This window comes from Carassius auratus, unplaced genomic scaffold (assembly GCF_003368295.1).
Source record: "Carassius auratus strain Wakin unplaced genomic scaffold, ASM336829v1 scaf_tig00002951, whole genome shotgun sequence".
Lineage (NCBI taxonomy): Eukaryota > Metazoa > Chordata > Actinopteri > Cypriniformes > Cyprinidae > Carassius > Carassius auratus.
In genome coordinates this window covers 1,298,293-1,305,662 of record NW_020523497.1, presented here as the reverse complement: position 1 = coordinate 1,305,662, position 7,370 = coordinate 1,298,293, and positions in this window count along the sequence as shown.

Here is a 7,370-nt window from a genome sequence, read left to right as displayed (position 1 = left end):
GTTAGGACTCCTTTTGCCTGAATTACTACAGCAATGCGGCATGACATGGAGTGGATCAGTCTGTGGCACTGCTCAGGTGTTATGAGAGCCCAGGTTGCTCTGATAGTGGCCTTCAGCTCTTCTGCATTCTTGGGTCTGGCATTTCGCATCTTCCTCTTCACAATACCCCATAGATTTTCTAAGGGGTTAATGTCAGGCGAGTTTGCTGGCCAATTAAGAACAGGGATACCATGATCCTTAAACCAAGTACTGGAAGCTTTGGCACTGTGTGCAGGTGCCAAGTCCTGTTGGAAAATGAAATCTGCATCTCCATAAAGTTGGTCAGCAGCAGGAAGCATGAAGTGCTCTAAAACTTCCTGGTATACTGCTGTGTTGACTTTGTACCTCAGACAACACAGTGGACCAACACCAGCAGATAACATGGCACCCCAAACCATCACAGACTGTGGAAACTTTATACACTGGACCTCAAGCAACATGAATTGTGTGCCTCTCCTCTCTTCCTCTAGACTCTGGGACCCTAATTTCCAAAGGAAATGAAAAATTTACTTTCATCAGAGAACATATCTTTGGACCACTCAGCAGCAGTCCAGTCCTTTTTGCCTTTAGTGCAGGCGAGACGCTTCTGACGCTGTCTGTTGTTCAAGAGTGGCTTGACACAAGGAATGTGACAGCTGAAACCCATGTCTTGCATACGTCTGTGTGTAGTGGTTCTTGAAGCACTGACTCCAGCTGCAGTCCACTCTTAAAAAAAAATAATAATAATAATAATGCATTTTATTTCATGGCACATGTCAGGACACCCAAGATCACCTTACAAGCAATATACAGGTCACTGCATAAGAAAAAATTTACATCAAACAGCAAATACATATAAAGTGCATTTAAAGTCTCAATAAAACATGTTATAAAAAACCCTCTCTAGGGTGCGGTTATCCCTATTGCTTATACAATTTTTTCCTTCCCTTCGCCTCTTTATTGATGTGCTTGGACACAGAGCTCTGTGAACAGCCAGCCTCTTTTGTAATGACCTTTTGTGTATTGCCTTCCTCATGCAAGGTGTCAGTGGTCGTCTTTTGGACAACTGTCAAGTCAATTCAATTCAAGTTTATTTGTATAGCGCTTTTTACAATACAAATCATTACAAAAGCAACTTTACAGAAAAATAAGTTTCTACAATATTTAGTAGTAGCTTATAAGTGGTGACTGTCAGTTTGTGCGCATATGACAGGATTTTTCCGAAAAATTAATACAAGACATAGTCAGCCAGACGATGTACATTATTAACAGCAGTTATTATATGATGCAGTTACACTTGTAGCAATATTTGTCAGCAGTAGTCTTCTCCATAATTGTGTAGCCTACAGAACTAGACAGAGACCATTTAAAGGCCTTTGCAGGTGTTTTGACTTAATTAGCTGATTAGAGTGTGGCACCAGGTGTCTTCAATAATAAACCTTTTCACAATATTCAAATTTTCTGAGATACTGAATTTGGGATTTTTCTTAGCCTGTCAGTTATAATAATCAAAATTAAAAGAAATAAACATTTGAAATATATCAGTCTGTGTGTAATGAATTAATATAATATACAAGTTTCACTTTTTGAATGGAATTGGTGAAATAAACTTTTTGATGATATTCTAATTATAAGACCAGCACCTGTATGTTTACCGTTTTCCATCTGCTTATTGAACTTTTCAAAAAAAGCTGCCATAAGAAATGTTAGCTGCCTTGCTAACTTCTGCTAGAGCCCGCTGGAAGATTTACATTACCCCACCTCATCCAGTTTTTGGTGTTTGCTACTGCACCTTTAAGAGATATATATGTAAATTAACACGCTTATGATTGGCCAAGTATAGTCATAACTTCTGAATGACTTGTTTCAACATTTTTTTATTTCAATTTCTTCAACCAAGTTTATATTTAAGCAAATAATGAAGAGTCTAGGATTTGATCATTATTGCAGTGATTAATATGTTTCTGGCATGTATATATTTTGAAACAATTCTTTTAACTTGAACTAATGCAATGTAGCTTTTCATTTCTTAAACAACCATGCTGGAAGATAGTTATTTGAGAAATGAAAAGCTACACACTGCATCAGTAAGGATGTTAAAACAATTGTTCCCAAAAATACAATGTCATAAACATAATCACTGCAATAATGATTCATTCTTAAATTTTATGTGTTTGCTTATTGAAACAAAATCTATAAATTATTATTATTATTATTATTATTATTTGGCCAGGCAGTTTATGATGTATAAAATATAGTATTCTGAGTGGTCTTCAAAAAAAGGATGCGTAGATTCAGATCTTGTCCTCTAGGTGGCGTACTTTACAGCTTTACTAAACCTTAGTGCATGAAGGACAGAATATCTCGAATATATCTTTTAATGTATCTTCTATGACAGTGCTTCTCAAACCTGCACTGGAGGCCCGCCTTCTCTGCGCCTTTTGTATGTCTGCCTTATCTAACACACCTGATTCCACTCATCAGCTGGTTAGTAGAGACTACAAGAGTTTAATAGAGTGTGTCTGGTTAGGGAGACATACAAAATGTACCGGGCACGGGGTCCTCCAGGACAGGTTTGGGAAGCACTGTTCTATTAAATAGATTTGTATTGATGTAGACTTGTCTATTACATATCATTTTATTTCATTTATTAATTTTTTGTTTCATAATGTAGAACGATACAACATCTGTAAATCAAGTATGGATTGTTAGTTTCATAGAATTCCCTGTCTTTTGGCACTTTTATTGTCAACCCTTTTTTTTGGCTACTGAAAAATATAAATGAATTCCACTGAGAACAAAAAAGTGTAGCCTAAACGTTTACAGCTGCTGGAAGCACTATATCCAGTTTCTATATCCCTTATGTGCTGTAAAAATAAATGTGGCTAGTTTTTGCCAGGTATTTCCATTCATAAAAAAGTAGTGGGGAGGAGAGCTGACTATTTTCATTGATAAGATCTATTTACTTGAAGGGGTTGGTAGTGCTTTTCCATTGACTGAGAGAGAGGGGTACTGCTTTTCCAATGAGGCGCCATGGAGCATAAACAAATAAGTTCTATGTATTACCAGCACGCTGAAACATAGACTCCCCTGAGCCAAACAAACTCCACCCACCATCATTTAAAGCTTTTCTGTATGTATATTCACTGCAGAGATATTAGCACCATGGGTTTAGCTCTCCTGTGAATTGCTGTTATTTATGAGGATGAAAGATTAATCTCTACAAATTTGCCCCGAAAAAGACGTTTAGAATTACCTGGACCTCAGTGTCATGAAAAGAGGATTGTTTCGAGCTGGCTGTAGTGCAATGGTTATAGTCAGTAGTTTTATGGTTTGACCCACACATTTCATCCAAAATGAGGCCCAGGGAGTTTTGGGTCATGTTGAGTGTAACTTGATGAATGAGAGCTGGACTTTGGCAGACCCATTCAAGTTTACACTCGCATTTTCAAACATGCCCTTGTGTATTGAATGGCCATATGGACACTTGTTTGGACTGAGTGCTGTTTGCTGAACCCCTCTTTGAGCTGTGCAGTCATATATATATATATATATATATATATATATATATATATATATATATATATATATATATATATATATATATATATATATAACTTTTTCTAAAATGTGCAAATGGTGCACAATCTAATTGAATATGAAATAACTTGCACACATTTCCAGAAAATAAATCTGAACACTGGATAAAGCCAGGTTTAAAATTCTTGTGACAGGATGTTGGCAGTTTCTCTTTTTATCTCTCCATTAATCGGCAAATACTGCCACTAGGAATTAAGTGTTATATAACTCAGGACATATGATCAGAGTAAAGACATGAAAAAACTGTAAGGTTTGGTGTATGTAAGTGCTAATGAAGGGGCAATTTCTGGCTCAGTGCATGAGAAAAACTTTTTTTTAGAAGAACAAAAAAAACTAAACAAAAAACAAATAGACTTAAAAAATATGTATTGTTATTTAAATCTATCTTTATCAAATAGATAAAGTTCAATAAAACAAATAAACATTTGTTGTTGTTGTTGTCTTTCCACCAGTCTGAAACAAAACATGTTATAATATGTGTTTAATAAAATAGCCCAAGATTTTAAATTGACCGTTGCAAGAAAAAAAAAAAAACATTGATTAAAATGTTTTTTATTTATTTTTTATTTTTTTTAAATGAGTTTATACTGTTATGAGTTTAATTTTATTTATTTATTTTTGTTTGGGGGGTTGTCAGGTCACTTTGCCCTTGTGTGTTCCACAGTTTTTTTTTTGTTTTTTTTTTTTTTGAGTAAAAGATGTATTTATTTATTAGTTTATAAGAAGAGTCCCTTTAGGAGAATACCTATGAGAGTCATTTATTAAGAATATATTTCTGATTCATTATACATTCAAGCTTCATAGAAAAACATGCTTATTTTCTAGAGTGTTAATGCAAAGGAAAAGTCATAATTGTTTTGAATATTTAAACTCTCTACGATGGTGTGTTTGGGTGTGTGGACAGTCATGATTCAAGAAATAGGGGTTGAGAGTTTGCTCAAGGGGGAAAGAGAGAAAGTGTTATGGAGGGGCATGTGGGCGGCAGGAGGCTGTATCCTCTGTTTTGCCTGTCACAGTTTCAAGGGGTTATTGTTTAGGATGGAGACATCCGGAGGTCAATGCCTCAAACCCTGTGTGAGGCAGGGAACAAAACATCCCTGTATAAGAACAGACCAAATGGTAATCGCAGGTGGCAGGAATGAGCTACATCTATGTGAAAATGAGCTCACTGTTGTCAGCATCCCTCTGCAGCCACTGCTAATTTGCTTGATGCACTGTTTGCCTCTTATTTTCACAAAGGAGGTAAGTTATAGGGTAGATCTCAAAATGTGAAAAAAGTGAGAATATCCAGGTCCAGCTGAACCAAAAGAAATAAATGTATGAATAAAGGTTGCTTAAAGAAAAACTGTATATTTAAGATGTTTTTGTTGCTGTTTTGTAGATGCTATGACAGTTGAACATTTAAGCAAATTTTCTTTCTGTAATGTATCCAGAGGTTTATTTGTTTGGTCTTTTTCTTTATTCTTTTTCTTCTTCTTTTTTTTTTTTTTTTTTTGGTAATCCCAATTTTTTCATAATTTCAGTTTACTTATTTACATAACACAAATACAGCCATTATAAATGTTTTTATTATTTATTAAATGCAGTAAAGTTGGAATAAAATGAAAAAGAAAAAACTTTATTTTTGTCAAGACTGTGACTTCTCCATAACTCTCATTTAATATTTGAATAAATAATGGATCAGTTAAATTATATAATAATATTTTTTCAGCAAAATAAAATGAACAAATAAAGTTATATCCTCACTTTCCAAAAATAACTTATTTTGGAGATTTTAAATGAGCACAGCTTTTGGCTCAAATTTTTCACTCTGGATGAGCAAAAGTTTAGTTTTAGCCACAGAAAGCATCAGTTTTTCTCCTAAGGTTTTAGAATAATTTTTAAGTGTTTATCCTCCAGAGACAAACAGCTAAAGTGTGCAAGAGTTCTAATGTGTTACGTCAAAATAAATAAATAATGAAAAATCCCTACAGCCATGTTTCCATGAATTACTATCAGACGTTCATGGGCAGTCACAAAAATGCTATTTCATAATGTCAAATCGGATGTTTGTTGACAACCCAAGAAACATGTGAATGTTTATCTGGTGATAAGAGAGGGTCAAACATTTGTTTGCCTGACGGCTGGGACTTTTTAGGTTTATGACTGCTTTAGCTTGCTAAAACGAAAAAAAAAAAAAAAAAGATTAGGACAAAAACTGTAGACTTCTTAATTCTTAACAAAAAAAAATCTAGTCTGAAATGGGGCAAAATCTTAAAAATGTACTCGGTGTATTCATGGTTCCATATTGTCACCGTCTCCAGCTGAAGTGCCCATGTGCTCCTCCAGAGGGAACTCCATCCCAGACTATTGTGATTTCCTCACAAAATACATTCCCCATTATCCTTTGCCTGGACTCATTATACATTTTTTGTTTCCACCTGTCAGCTGTTACCTCAGTCTCTGCCTATATGGTATAAACCTTGTTCCCTCAGTCATTCATCTTGTGCAGTGTCACACAGCAGTTTTGTGCTATCTTGTCTTGCTTCCCAGTTCCATGGTTTTGAACTCTGCCTGGATTCCTAGTTTTTCTGTTTGTCTGAGTTTTCTGCCCTGTTTGTACTTACTGCTCTGTGTATGATCTCTTTGCCTGTTTAAGAACTGTAAACTGCAGTTCTTCAATCTTTGTGTTACTGCAGATTGTGATATGTTTAATGACTCTGAAAATGTTATGTGGTGTAAACATTAGGTAATAAATATTTTCTATTCTCAAAATTTATTCACACCTTAAAATTTACAAATATGTTTTTTTAAAACATAAAAAAAATTAATAAAATAAAGAATAAGAGATGCATTGACCTTGGCACGTCAGTCAAAAGGGTCTGTTTTTGCATGTTAGCTTAATGATATATTTTTAGGATAAGTTTTCAAATATTAATAAGCAGTGAACTAGTTTTGTTAAAATGTTTGTTTAAATAATCATCATTTTAATGAAATTCATACTTTCAATTTCATAATTGTTTCTTTGTTAGATATCAAGTTGTCCGACATATCATCATTGACATTGTTCCCCCCAAAAATATCAAAATTAATTATAATTCAGAAATGAAAAAAAAAAAAAAAAAAAAAAATAAGAAAGTATATTAGAAAGTGAATGAAAGTATTAGATCCTCATGCCATTAAAGGGGGGGTGAAATGCTATTTCACGCATACTGAGTTTTTTACACTGTTAAAGAGTTGGATTCCCATGCTAAACATGGACAAAGTTTCAAAAATTAAGTTGTACGTTTGAAGGAGTATTTCTGTTCCAAAAATACTACTTCCGGTTTGTCACAAGTTTCGGAAAGTTTTTTTCGAGTATGGCTCTGTGTGACATTAGATGGAGCGGAATTTCCTTATATGGGTCCTAAGGGCACGTCTGCCGGAAGAGCGCGCGCTCCCGTAGAGCAGAGCACTGAGAGGCTGAGCACAGACAATCACTGATCAGAGCGAGAGCGTCGCGAAATGTCACAAAAGTAGTGTGTTTTTGGTTGCCAGGGCAAGACAACTCTGCACAGATTACCAAAAGAGAAACAGCATTAAGGGACCAGTGGATGGAGTTTATTTTTACAGAGCATCAACGGAGTTGTGCAAGTGTTTGTGTTTGTTCCCTGGATTTCGAAGATGCTTGTTTTACAAACAAGGCCCAGTTTGACGCCGGATTTGCACATCGTTTATTTCTTAAAGATAATGCAGTCCCAACGAAAAAGGGTCACGATCATGTGTTCATGATC